Source organism: Dasypus novemcinctus, chromosome 25 (genome assembly GCF_030445035.2).
Source record: "Dasypus novemcinctus isolate mDasNov1 chromosome 25, mDasNov1.1.hap2, whole genome shotgun sequence".
NCBI lineage: Eukaryota > Metazoa > Chordata > Mammalia > Cingulata > Dasypodidae > Dasypus > Dasypus novemcinctus.
In genome coordinates this window covers 14,432,483-14,446,178 of record NC_080697.1, presented here as the reverse complement: position 1 = coordinate 14,446,178, position 13,696 = coordinate 14,432,483, and the positions used below count along the sequence as shown (strand labels likewise).

Genomic DNA, 13,696 nt, shown 5'->3' with positions numbered 1-13,696 from the left:
AAAAAGACACAGATTCCTGGTGCCGCCAAGAATGCAAGCAGACACAGAGGAATACACAGTGAATGGACACAAGGGAGCAGAAGGGGGGGCGGGGGAAGGGGAGAGAAATAAATCTAAAAAAAAAGGGGGGGGGCACACAAGCATGAATGAATTTAAGGGATTTATTTTTTCTGGATCCTTAACTTCCATATGTACCTCCCTAAAACTGATCTGCCATGGTTGGAGTCATGCCAGTTCTACTTTCCCACCTCCCCTCTCCAACCTCCCTCCTCCCAGATGCATGCTGTCTTACCATCATGCTTGGGATGGGGTGTATCATAGTTTTCTAGGGCTGCCAGAACAAAGTACCACAAACTGGGTGGCTTAAAACAACAGAAATCCAAAGTCAAGGTGTTGGTAGGGACATGCCACCTCCAAATGCTCTGGAAAGAAGCCTTCCTTGCTTCGTCCTAGCTTCTGGTGCTTTACCAGCAATCCTCAGCATTACATGGTGTTCTCCCTGTGTCTGTTAAAATTCCTTCTTCTTATAAAGACACCAGTTGTATTGGATTAAGGCCTACCCTAATCTGGTTTGGTCTCAGTTAATCACACCTTCAGAGATCCTATTTCCAAATACCATCACACTCATAAGACTTGGGATGAGGAACTGAACAAATCTTTTTGGAGGACACAATTCAACCCATAAGGGTCTGAGAAGGTGAAGAAAGTGAAGAAAAGAAAAATTGTAAATATTTATTCATTGAATGAACTCTTCCATCCTCTGTTGTCAAAATAAAAAACATCACATGAAACAGTCCCGTGAGAGCAAAGAAAAAGAGCATCAGTGAGAAATAGTGAATATCTTTATATCATAATTCATCTAGGAAAGGAAAGATCTTTGCCTCATTATTGTACAATTCAGAAGAAAGATGGTTGTCATGAGGACGTGTATTAGCATGATTACTTGAATTGAAAAATAAATATAATCAAAATAATATGATTTGGCTGATTAGTTTACCAATGAGAACTGACTTTGCCATAAGAATATGTGACAAATGTTTTTCATAAATGAGCCCCAAGATGCTAGTGAAAATATATTTAAAGCATGTAAAAGGTAAAAAGGGCTTTATGCAAAAATATTGTTTCAGCGTAAGTACATTGGAATTAACACTTTTAGTTTCCCAACCTTTTCAGAGTATATCACGTTTAATGAGGTGCCTCTAAGTGAAAAAATAGCAGATATAATTAATAATCATTTGATAAATCTTGGCAAAGGTTTTTTGGTATAATTCCAGAAATGGAGAACCTAAGTAACACGACTAACAAATTTGTAGGTTTCCCAGACTTTGCTTTTACAAAATTGAAGGAGGAACCTAGTTAAGTTGTCAGATAACAGATCATTGGAAATAATTTTTGATGACAGGTCATTATGTTTTTTATCATGTAACTCAATCATTAAAAGAATTGGCTGACATTCCTATAATGAAATTTCTTTCTCATCTAATTTATTCAAACTAGTTTTCTCAGAACTTGTCTATAAAAATGAAAAATAGGGAGAATAGTAATGCTGAATCCAGTTAATATAGCAATAAGTAATACTCATCCACAGATTTAATAATTATTTGGAAAAATTCAGCCCATCAATAATTAAGAGATGCCCTTCAAAAAATATCTACTTTTTATGTTTAGTAATTATTTAACAATATTTAAAATAATACATGTTGTTTTGATCAATTGTGGATTAATACTATTGTAATGATAACAAAATCCAGAAGAAATTTAACATTTAGAACCCATTGGCCACAAGAAATAATAGTTAAAAATTAATTACAAGTTGCATACATATTTTTGTTGCAGAGAAGAATAACAGCATGATCGATAAAGCATAAAATATATCAGGTTATAATTCTATATGTGAGAAAAGTAGAATGCAAATATTATTATTAGAAGTAAAAATGAAGTTATAAAATGTCCAACTGTTGAAGAAGAGTATGCTTGGGTATTTTTAGTGAATGATTATAAATATCAAATCCTTCTGAAATCTGGATTCACTCGATAGCATTAAAAATCCTGATGGAGGATTAAAAATGTCTGTATTTATGACCAGAAATCAAATCTTTTGCAACTATTTAAATTTAGGATGAAAAGTTTTAGATATTGACTTGAAAATGTGAGAGAGGGTATGTAGCTTTTCAGAATGCTTCTTGGCGTGAGAACAAAAAAAGTGGGAAAACCACTGCCTTAGAATGAACAGGGACGCCTTGGCCCCTGAGCCATGGTGCATGGGTGCCCAGGAGGACGGCAAGGGCTGGTACCCAAACAGCCTCTAGAAGACAAGCGTGCACAAAGGGCCCCCATCGGGCTGACTCCAAGCCTCTCACTCCCCAGAGCCTCCCTCAGTCCCTCTGCTGGGATTTGCCCCAACAGCCCAAGGACAGCAAGTGGAGGAGGAGCCCAGAGAAAGTCCTGTTAGTGCAGAAGCTGGCGTGGTGCCCAGAGGTGAACCGCCCAGTTCCTCCAGGGACAGGTGTCAACCTTGATGCTGTCCCAGAACATGAGTCGCCACTGAAATTCCCAGACACCCAAGCTTGGGCTGCCTCAAGGTGATGCAGGGTAACTGCGCGGAACCCTCTGGAGGGGCTGGGAGCCCGCTGGATATCTGGGGGAGATTCCCCTGCAACTCCATTGAAATAGGGTGGGCAGCAGCGACTGCAGCAGAAGGTGTGTTGGGTTTCTGGGACACCTGCCTTCGCCCCATTCCTAACACAGAAGATGCTATTTGTTCTATAAAATGTAAGCCTTTGGGGGAGACTGCAGAGGTCAGAAATGGGGGCAAATGTGGACTACAGCCACTGCAACCAGTCATTTGACAATGTGATATTGATAGAAAGGGCATTAGGACAGGGGACTGACACCCTTTGGAAGTCAGTGCACACAAAGAGAAAATCTGTGCGGCACACAGGAAACCACCCAAGCGCCCCGCTGCTTCGTGGCGATCCCTTTTCCTTCCTGCTGTGAGGCCCACACATTTCCACCACCTCCTTCCTTCTCTCCTCCTCTGCCCTTTTTCTTCCTCCTCCAGTGAAGCGTTCAGGTGAAGCGGTGATGAGACTGTCTCCTGTCAAGAAAAACCCAGAGTCCCGGGTTCCAGGATCTGCTGTGCCTTCTGGCCAAGGCTCTACCTCTCTGAATCTCAGTTTCCCATCTGAAGACGGAGCTCAGCCCCCTGGCCTGCCTGCCTCCACGGGGGTGTTGTGAGGCTCGAATGCGCGCAGGCGCGTCCATGCATGGTGACCCCAGGCTCCAGGGCTGTCCCTGGGGTGCCTTGGGCTCCCTGCCCCTTTACCCGCCCCCTAGACTGTCCAGCCCTTCCCCTGCCCACCAAAGGGCTGGCACAGACCAGGACCCCCAAATATGTCTATCTGCCCTTGGGTGCTGGAGCCAGCAGGGGACACTGCTGTCCTTTTGCCCTCATGTTCTGGGAGAGAAGCAGCAGCCATGCTTACCTGACCACGTAGACTAGAACAGCCAGGCCCTTGCGCAGGGAAGTGTTGGAGAAAAACGGCGCTCACTGGGACATGGAGACTGATTGCAGGCAGGAAGTCTATTGGGAAGCTCTCCCAATGGAGGGGGTCTGAAGAACAGACTTCAGCCCACTTCTAGAAAGGGGGGATTTGAATTTATACAGTATATTCCTAGGTGGGGAAATGATAGTAGGAGGGGACTGAGGGTCCAAGTGAGGTGCAGGGACCAACGGGAAGCCCTGGAGGTGAAAATTTTCCCTGATATGGCTAGAGGGTAGTGGTTAGGGAGTTAGGTTGACTTGGAATGCTGGAGGAACAGGAGTTCCTTTCATCTGCAGGGAGTGAAGGTCTCTAGCTCCCTTTACTCCCCTTTCCATGTGGTTTCTTTGTTCAACCTTTGGGGAAGTGCTGTGCTTTCAGACACGTAGGCTTGGGGGGGGAGGGGGCTTGTCTTTCCTCAATGCATGTTACGGGGAAACTGAGTTACAGCTTGTTAATTATCGCCAACCTAGTGAAGGGGAACCTCTAACAGGAAGAAAATGAGCTTTTGTTGGGGTGGGGTTGTTTTTATCAAGGCCCACACTTGTATATCACTTTGATCATTAAATTAAAAAAAAAAAAAACCCAAGCAGATCCCCATGACGGGCGGTGGGCAGCCGAGCCCTCCCACCCGGAATGTGCCCAGTCCCTGATGCCCGGTGAGGCCGGGTCCCCCGCCCGGCCGAGGAGACCCTGGCGCAGGCTTCAGGTAAGGCTCCTCCGTGTCCTGGGCTCCCCGCCCCGCAGAGCGCGCAGCCCCCGGGAAGGCGGCTACCTGGTGGGGTGTTGTAGCCCCGTTTTGCCTCGGGTCATCCAGCTAGTCAGTGGGGGACCTGCGCCTTGAAGCCCAGTTTGTGTGCTCCCAAAGCCGGCTGCTGCTCTAGCCTCTCTCCCTGGAAAGATCGCCCAGGAGGTGGCCAGAGCCGGGAATTTCGTCAGGAAAGCCAGACAGAGAGTGAGCAGGTGTGTGCAGGGTGGGACTGCCGGGTGAGGCAAGGGCTGGCAAAGGCCGGCGCTGTCCAGGAGGTGGGTTGTGGACCCTGATTCGGAGAAGGGGGCCCCTTTCGAACCTGTCCCAGTTATCATGCTCTCCCTCCGTCCCTCCACCCTTGCGTCCTCAGAGAACACATTAGCTTCGCACTTTGACAAGCCAGGAGGTCCTCATGGAGGTGGCCAGGCCGAGCGCGCCCAGCGCCCTGAACTGCAGACTCGCTCCAGGTCCCAAGTCAAGTTAGGGGGGGTGGGGAGGGGAAGGCCAGGCGCTGGCCCTCGAGCAGAACTGCTGTCCTCAGGAGGTGACCTTCCAGCTGGGCTGGGTACGGGCCAGGCCAGGGGAGGCCTCCTGCGTGGTTCAGGTTCGCAGCCTCTGTGCCGGACTCAGAAGCGGGATTCCGGCACCCACTGCCCACGCCCTCGCTGCTGGCACTGGACTCCTCCCTCCGCAGGTCCAGCCTTGTGGGCCACCCTGAGTGAGCAAGGAAAGAAACCCTAGCTGTAGTGCCTGCTTCGTGCCCGGCGCCGCGCTAAGGGAACTCTTCTATTTAACCCATGGAGATGGGTTTTGTTTTGGTTTTGTTTAGATTTATTATTTATTTATTTCTCCCTACTCCTTGGTTATTTGCACTTGTTATGTCTGTTCGTCTTCCTTGTTTCTTTAGGAGGGACAGGGAACTGAACCCGGGACCTCTGATGCAGGAAGGAGGTGCCTAACTTCTGGAGCCACTTCTGTTCCCTGTGTTTTGTGTCTTTCATTATGTTTTCCTTCTTGTGTTTCTTGTTGCATCATCTTGTTGTGTCAGCTTGCCGCGCCTGTCAGCTTGCTGTCTTGCTCGTCTTCTTCAGGAGGCACCGGGAACCTCTGCTCCCTGCTTTACTGGATCTCTCATTATGTTTTCCTTCTTGTGTTTCTTGTTGTGTCAGCTTGCTGTGCCTGCCCATCATGCCAGCTCTCTGTCTTCTTTAGGAGGCCCTTGGGAACCAAACCAGGGGCCTCCCAGGGGTAGACGGGAGCTCAGTTGCTTGAGGCACATCTGCTTCCCCAGGATGGGTATTTTTGTCTCCATTTTTGTGTGTGATGAGGAACATGAGAATAAGAGCCAGTAAATTGCTCAAGTCAGAAACCTATCATTTATTTTTGCCATCTTACTTCCTTTTCTCCTCAGCCCCTACATCCATTGCACAAGCATGTGCCTTTGGTTCTACCTCCAGAATAAATCTCCCATTAGCCTGCTTCTGCCTATCGCCCCTGACACCATCCACGTCCAAGACCTATCCTCCCTTGCCCGGTGCCCGCAGCGCCCCCTGCAGTCCATCCCCCACACAGCAGCCGGAGCCATTGACTGAGAGAATGTGGTCACATCTCCAGCTTCTTCCTCTTCAGTGGCAATGCAGCCGCTTAGGATAAAGCCTTTTGTTTTTTAAGATTTATTTTTTATTTATTTCTCTCCCCTTCCCCCCCCCCCTCACTCTCTGCTCTCTGTATCCATTCCCTGTATGTTCTTCTGTGACCGCTTCTATCCTTATCAGCGGCACAGGAATCTGAGTTTCTTTTTGTTGCGTCAGCTCTCTGTGTGTGCAGCGCCATTCCTGGGCAGGCTGCACTTTCTTTCGTGCTGGGCGGCTCTCCTTACGGGTGCACTCCTTGTGCGTGGGGCTTCCCTACACGGGGGACACCCTTGCGTGGCACTGCACTCCTTGCGTGCATCAGCACTGCACATGGGCCAGCTCCACACGGGTCAAGGAGGCCCGGGATTTGAACCGTGGACCTCCCATGTGGAAGGCGGACGCCCTAACCACTGGGCCAAGTCTGCTTCCCAGGATAAAGCCTGAACTGCCCACCACGCCTACAGGCCCTGCTGCCGCCACTGCTGACCCCTCTCCAACTAGCCGGAATCCCTCTGCTCCTTGTTCACCACGTTGCAGTCACGCTGCTATTTCCAAGTGCTTCGCACCTCCCTGCCTCTGAACCTTGGCGAGTATCCTTCCCACTCCCCGGAAGGCTCATCAGCCATTCTTCGTCCGTCAGGGTCCTCCTCGTCTTTCCTGTTCACCTGAACAGTCACCTCCTCGGGGAGGTTCTCTGCCGCAGTCCAAAAGAGCCCCCTGCTAGTCTCTCTCCCAGCAGCCTGCTGTTACTGTTCACAGAACTTGCTCCGGTTTGTATTGCTAGACGTATTATTTACTTCTGGAAAGTCTGTCTCCTCCACTAGACTGCAGGCTTTACCACTAGTCGGCATGCAGTAAATGCTGGTTGTTTGGTGGCCCAAACGACAGAGGCAGAGTTTGAATGCAGATCTGTTTGGCTCCAATGTCCGGACAGGCCACTCTCAGGAGGGGAATGCCCTGCACATGGAAACAAACACCCTCAAGCCAGTGTGGGAGCCGAGCGCCACAGGGCGCAGCCAGAGGGCCACAGGGCGCAGCCAGAGGGTCACAGGGCCCAGCCAGAGGGTCACAGGGCCCAGCCAGAGGGTCACAGGGCGCAGCCAGAGGGTCACAGGACGCAGCCCGAGTGTCACAGGGCGCAGCCAGAGGGCCACAGGGCCCAGCCAGAGGGCCACAGGGCGCAGCCAGAGGGTCACAGGGCCCAGCCAGAGGGCCACAGGGCGCAGCCAGAGCGCCACAGGGCGCAGCCAGAGGGCCACAGGACGCAGCCAGAGGGTCACAGGGCCCAGCCAGAGGGCCACAGGGCGCAGCCAGAGGGTCACAGGGCGCAGCCAGAGGGTCACAGGGCCCAGCCAGAGGGTCACAGGGCGCAGCCAGAGGGTCACAGGACGCAGCCCGAGCGTCACAGGGCGCAGCCAGAGGGCCACAGGGCCCAGCCAGAGGGCCACAGGGTGCAGCCAGAGGGTCACAGGGCGCAGCCAGAGGGTCACAGGGCGCAGCCAGAGCGCCACAGGGCGCAGCCAGAGGGCCACAGGACGCAGCCAGAGGGTCACAGGGCCCAGCCAGAGGGCCACAGGGCGCAGCCAGAGGGTCACAGGGCACAGCCAGAGGGTCACAGGGCGCAGCCAGAGCGCCACAGGGCGCAGCCAGGATATCACAGGGCACAGCCAGAGGGTCACAGGGCGCAGCCAGAGGGTCACAGGGCGCAGCCAGAGCGCCACAGGGCGCAGCCAGAGCGCCACAGGGCGCAACCAGAGGGTCACAGGGCGCAGCCAGGACATCACAGGGCCCAGCCAGAGGGTCACAGGGCGCAGCCAGAGGGTCACAGGGCGCAGCCAGAGCGCCACAGGGCGCAGCCAGAGGGTCACAGGGCGCAGCCAGGAGATCACAGGGCACAGCCAGAGGGTCACAGGACGCAGCCAGAGGATCACAGGGCGCAGCCAGAGGGCCACAGGGCGCAGCCAGAGGGTCACAGGGCCCAGCCAGAGGGCCACAGGGCGCAGCCAGAGGGTCACAGGGCGCAGCCAGAGGGTCACAGGGCCCAGCCAGAGGGCCACAGGGCGCAGCCAGAGGGTCACAGGGCGCAGCCAGAGGGTCACAGGGCCCAGCCAGAGGGCCACAGGGCGCAGCCAGAGGGTCACAGGGCACAGCCAGAGGGTCACAGGGCCCAGCCAGAGGGCCACAGGGCGCAGCCAGAGGGTCACAGAGCGCAGCCAGAGGGTCACAGGGCGCAGCCAGAGGGTCACAGGGCGCAGCCAGAGCGCCACAGGGCGCAGCCAGAGGGCCACAGGGCGCAGCCAGAGGGTCACAGGGCCCAGCCAGAGGGCCACAGGGCGCAGCCAGAGGGTCACAGGGCGCAGCCAGAGGGTCACAGGGCGCAGCCAGGAGATCACAGGGCACAGCCAGAGGGTCACAGGACGCAGCCAGAGCGCCACAGGGCGCAGCCAGAGGGTCACAGGGCGCAGCCAGGAGATCACAGGGCACAGCCAGAGGATCACAGGGCGCAGCCAGAGGGCCACAGGGCGCAGCCAGAGGGTCACAGGGCACAGCTAGAGGGTCACAGGGCGCAGCCAGAGCGCCACAGGGCGCAGCCAGAGGGTCACAGGGGGCAGTCAGAGGGCTACAGGGTGCAGCCAAGCGTCACAGGGCGCAGCCAGAGGGTCACAGGGCACAGCTAGAGGGTCACAGGGCGCAGCCAGAGCGTCACAGGGCACAGCCAGATCGTTGCAGGGTGCAGCCAGAGCGCCGCAGGGCGCAGCCAGAGGGTCGCAGGACACAGCCAGAGGGTCGCAGGACACAGCTAGAGGGTCGCAGGGCACAGCCAGAGGGTCGCAGGACGCAGCCAGAGGGTCACAGGACGCAGCCAGAGGGTCGCAGGACACAGCTAGAGGGTCGCAGGGCACAGCCAGAGGGTCGCAGGACGCAGCCAGAGGGTCACAGGACGCAGGTAGAGCGTCACAGGACACAACCTCAGTCCCAAACTCTTTTGGACCCTCTCTGGTCCAGGTCCCGGGTCCGTCGAGCAGCAATGCGGGGACCACCGGGCAGGGACTGAGCTCAGGTCCGAGTGGGCGGCGTCTGACTCTCCATGCCCCGAGCCAGGCTGGCGTCCCTCCTGCCTCCCCTGTCCCCAGGCTGGAGCTCCCCCTGCCTGGTCTAGTTTCGAGCCTTTTCTGACCCCAGGAAGGCCCACCGTTCCTGCAGGAGCCAAGTTCAGCTCCGGCCCTGCCTCAGGGCTTCCCAGCTCAGCCCCCCGACGCCCGCAGCACTGACAGCTGACTCAGAGAGGGACTGGGGAGCTTCTGGGGGGGGCTCTCGCTGGAGTGGCTATTTTAAATGACTCTGAAAAGATCCTGGGGAGAAGCTGTTTCTAGAATGCCTGTTACTAGAGTAGCCCTTTGGAGACACCATCTGAATTTTCTCCCATCCTAGAACACAAAATATGGCTTCCAAGGGGGGTGGCCGTAGCTCAGTGGTTGAGCATCCGCTTCCCATGTACTAAGTTCTGGGTTCAAGCCCCGCTACCTCCTGATATACATATGGCCTTAAGCAAACAACCATCTTCTCTCTTCCACAAGGAGAGCTGATATTTGACCCATTTTGTCAGATCCGGTCACCCACGTACCACCCCTCTCTCTGCAGAGGCAAGGCCAGTATGCCCCGCCCCCAGGAACGAGCAGCATTTGGGGACTCGAAGCAGCTGGACACGTGGCAGAGCTGGGGCCTGGCTGCCAGAGCCACTGGAAGCCCGGAAACTCAGCCATGGCTCTGCTGCCCAGTGGGGGCCAGGCTCAGTATGTCACCGTCCCCGAAGGGCTGCTCATGCCCGTCCCAGCAGGACTGTCCCTGCGCCAGGCCGTGGCCATCCCAGAGGCCTGGCTCACCGCCTTCCAGCTGCTGCCCTTTGTGGGTGAGCACGTCCCCCACCCCTCAAGCCTCCCTCCTGCCAGCCCAGCCCTGGAACCTGAAGCCAGACGCCGACCCCAGCCCAGGCCTCCGGTTGACCCAACCCTCGCCTCTGAACCCCTCACGGATGCCCTGACACCACCCTGTCCTCTAATCACAGCCTCCAGCTCTGCTCCCAAAGCTGACCCGGCCCAGCCCCTAGGGAGACAGCTAGAGACAGGGCTCTTATGACCAGCGTGAGGTGGATCCGAGGTTCTCAGAGCCAGTCCAGCTGCCTGGCCCCATCTCCTCCAAGGAAGTAGGGGAGACACCCTTGTTCCATCGCTCTTCCACCCAAAGGGATCAGAGGGGTCCCGACATCTGTCCTAGGGCTGTCTCTGTCCCAGGAGCTCCACTGGCTCTTTCTTCTCAGAAGCTCCCCTCAGGACAGTTCTGACACTCAACCCACTCCAGCCCATCTGCTGAATTAACCGTGCAGAAGCACAGCTCTGACCAAGGCACCCTCTACTCCAGAACCTATGGTGGCTCCCACAGTCAGCGTCCTCTCTGACCGGCCTCCACTGAACCCTCCAGCCTCGCGTCTCATCCGGCCCTCCGTGCTCCACAATCCAGCACTCGGTGGCTTTTGTCTCTAAGACCAACCTATGCCTTCCCACGCCCCTGGACTGGCTTACTTAGGGCATTCTAACTTGGATCGTTGTCACAGGAGGTGTGCAAGAGGGGGAGACAGTGCTCACCCATGCTGGCATGGGGGGGTGGGGTGGGCACAGCTGCCACTCAGTTGACCAGCTGTTCACAGGCATCTCCCTGGTGACCACGAGCTCCAAGGAGAATATTCAGGTGACCCGGAGGCTGGGTGCCACGGCTGGGTTTGACTGTAAGAAGAGGACTTCTCCACGAAGCCTCTCAAGTTCAGACAGGGTATATGCATGTGCATTTGTGTGGGGGTCGGCATGCTGGATAAGGAGCCCGGCTGCTCCTCATCCCACTTTCGCCCTTCCTCTCTAGCTCTACATCCTCCTCCTCCATAACTTGTCCTCCTTCTTCCTCTCCTGTATTAGTTATCTGTTGCTGCATAACAAATTATCCCCCAAAACGGAGTGACTTAAAACAACAAGCATTTATTATCTCTGTTTTCAGAGTCTCGGGAATTTGGGGACGGTTTAGTTGGGTTCTCCAGCTCGGGATCTCCCATGAGGCAGCAGTCAAGTGTAAGCCAAGGCTGCAGTCATCTCCAGGCTCTACTGGAGAAAGTCTCCTTCCAAATCTACTCCCCTGGCTGTTAGCAGGCCAGAGGTCCTCAGTGACGGTTAACCAGAGACGTCAGTTCCTTGCCACGCACGTCTCCCCCGACGGTGGCGTAAGGTGGCAGCTGGCTTCCTTCAGAGCAAGTGGGCCAGTAGGAAAGAAAGTGCCCAAGACAACAGCCACATACCCTTTTGAAGCTAATCTTGGAAGCGACAGCCCCTCGCTTCTGCTGTATTCTGGCTGTTAGAAGTGGGTCCATGGGTGCAGCTCACTTCCAAAGGGAGGGATTACCCGAAGATGTAGACATCAAAGGCAGAGCTCATTAGGGAGTCACCCAGGGGCTGCCTCTCATTTGCCCTCCTCTTGTCATTCCCAGCCCCCTCTTCTTTTTCCTCCTTCTCCTTCCTCTCTCTCAACTGCCTGGAAGTGATTTAACCCCTCAGCATACAAGAAAAATTACTTAGAAAAAGAGTATATGAACCAAGGGAAGGAAAAAGAAAAGAAGATCTCATCCAGGTTAATGTGATGACTGTGATCAAGGATTATGTATGATTCTGAGCTTCCAGGCTGCCCTAGCCAAAAATAATGTAAAACAAAAATAGAAAGAGGGATGCATAGCTTTAATGATGAAAAAAGGAGGAAGCATACTGCCTTAGGGGAGAACAATGCCATTCTTTTTTTTTTTTTTCTTTTGAAGTACCAGGGACCAGGGATTAGACCCAGGATCTCATATGTGGGAAGCTGACGCTCAACCACTGAGCCACATAGGCTCCCCTCACTTGTTTTTTTTGTTTGTTTGTTTTGCTCGTTTGCTTTTGTTTTTTTTTTAGGAGGCACTGGGAACCAGACCTGGAACCTCCCGTGTGGGAAGCAGGTGCTCTGGCACTTGAGCCACATCCGCTCTCACAATGTCATTCCTGTGCTCCAAAGCAAGTACTCAAGGTCTGATAAGTCTGTGTTTGACACCACCATGAGATGTCTCCTTAGTTTAACATCTTCTGAACGCTAAATGCCTTGGCACTTTTTCCCATACAACTAAGTGCAGCCAGCATCCCAGAGAGTGATATTCCCTCCTGCTTGGTTTTCTGGCCCATGGGAGATGGGCAAGACGAGAGCTGAGGAGTGGGATGGTGGGGGGATGGTGGGGATGGGGTTTGCCAACTGCCTTCCAGTGACAACTACGTCTACTACTGATGCTTTCCTACCCAAGGTGTGGATGTCAGTGTCATCCTGGGCTGCATTAGTGGCTCCTACTGGGAGAAGGACACCGTTTGGCTCTGTATGGCCTCATGAATGGAGCAGAAGTCAACGGACCACTGTTTTCCAAGCTCTTATGTAAGCGAGGAAACCTGCAGGCCAGTCTGCTGAGGTCCAGGGACAAGAAGGTAGGTGACAGACAAAGGCAGAGTTGACAGGTTCTGGCCACTACCGTTATATTATGACCACCTGACCCAGGCCCGCCTTGATTTCCACGATTCCTATTTATTATCCTTCCCTGATACTGCCAGCTTTCCCGCCTCTGGATGGGACTCTCAGGGTCATCCCACCCCACTCTCCATCAGAAGACTCAGTTCCTTCATCAACTTTCTCATTTGACTGTGACATTTTACTTCCCTCTGCCAGGTCCTAGATTCACATCGGGGCTCCCACACTTTTACAGATTGGGGGTGGGGGCCCCCAGGGATTCTGGTGCCCAAGGGGATTTAGAATGACCGATGACCTTTCATCCTCCGTGACTCAGTCTGACTTCCTGGGGTCAAGGCTACTACTAGGGCCAGCCAGGCATGGTCAGATTTTCCCTCTGTTGCCTGAGGGACCCTTCAAAGTTCCATGAGGTTCCCCCTGGCCGCCCCCCCTCCCCGCCCCCCCATCTCAGTATAAAGAAACATTAATTAGTACTGGAAGATGGCGGATTAGAATGGCATGGGACTCTTTTATCTCCCAGAAAAATAGAGGACGGGCTGAAACAGCCTGGAAAAAAAATCTTCTAGGGTTTAGAACACCAGGTGAAGCTGGATACCACCCAGAAGAGAGAGGGACACAGAAAGGAAAAGAGTCACGATGCAAAACTGTGAGTTAACACCAGCAGCTGCTACTGCTGGCACCATCCCCCACACTTACCACACTTGAATTCTCTGGTCTCTGGGCCAACTACAGACAAAGGGGGCCTCAGGGATCCACCTCCCCAGGAAAAGGGAAAGAGAGCCAAGGCCGACTCAGCTTTTGACCCACAAATCCGTTCTACTGTGTCCCACGGGCCCTTCCAGGCCAGGCAGGGCAGAGCCATTGTTTGCCCTGGGAGCCAACTCAGGACTAAAGCGATCAGGACCAGAGATCCAACCCTCTTAATCTCCCTCTCCACCAACCAGGACTGACTGCTGAGAATGCAGATAGAATGGAATTATTTCCTACCTGGGAAAAGGGAGGGAGCTGCCAGCAAAGGGTAGAAAACTGTCTCTGAGAACGCGTGAATTGCAAGGCTCTCAGCCTTCAGGCAGGAACCTGTATTACATTGATCCAGTCTGGGTTGCAGCAAACACACTCCAACCGGACAGTGACCTGAGGGGGCTGCCAAGGAGAGCCATCTGCTGGCAGACCAAGGAAGTGCATGTGAG

General features: G+C 54.0%; 1 pseudogene; it reads left to right on the top strand.

The window, feature by feature from the left end:
* Positions 1 to 9,015: 9,015 nt before the first annotated feature.
* On the top strand, positions 9,016 to 13,456 carry LOC101414470 (quinone oxidoreductase PIG3-like; annotated as a pseudogene).
* The last annotated feature ends 240 nt before the right edge of the window (positions 13,457 to 13,696 follow it).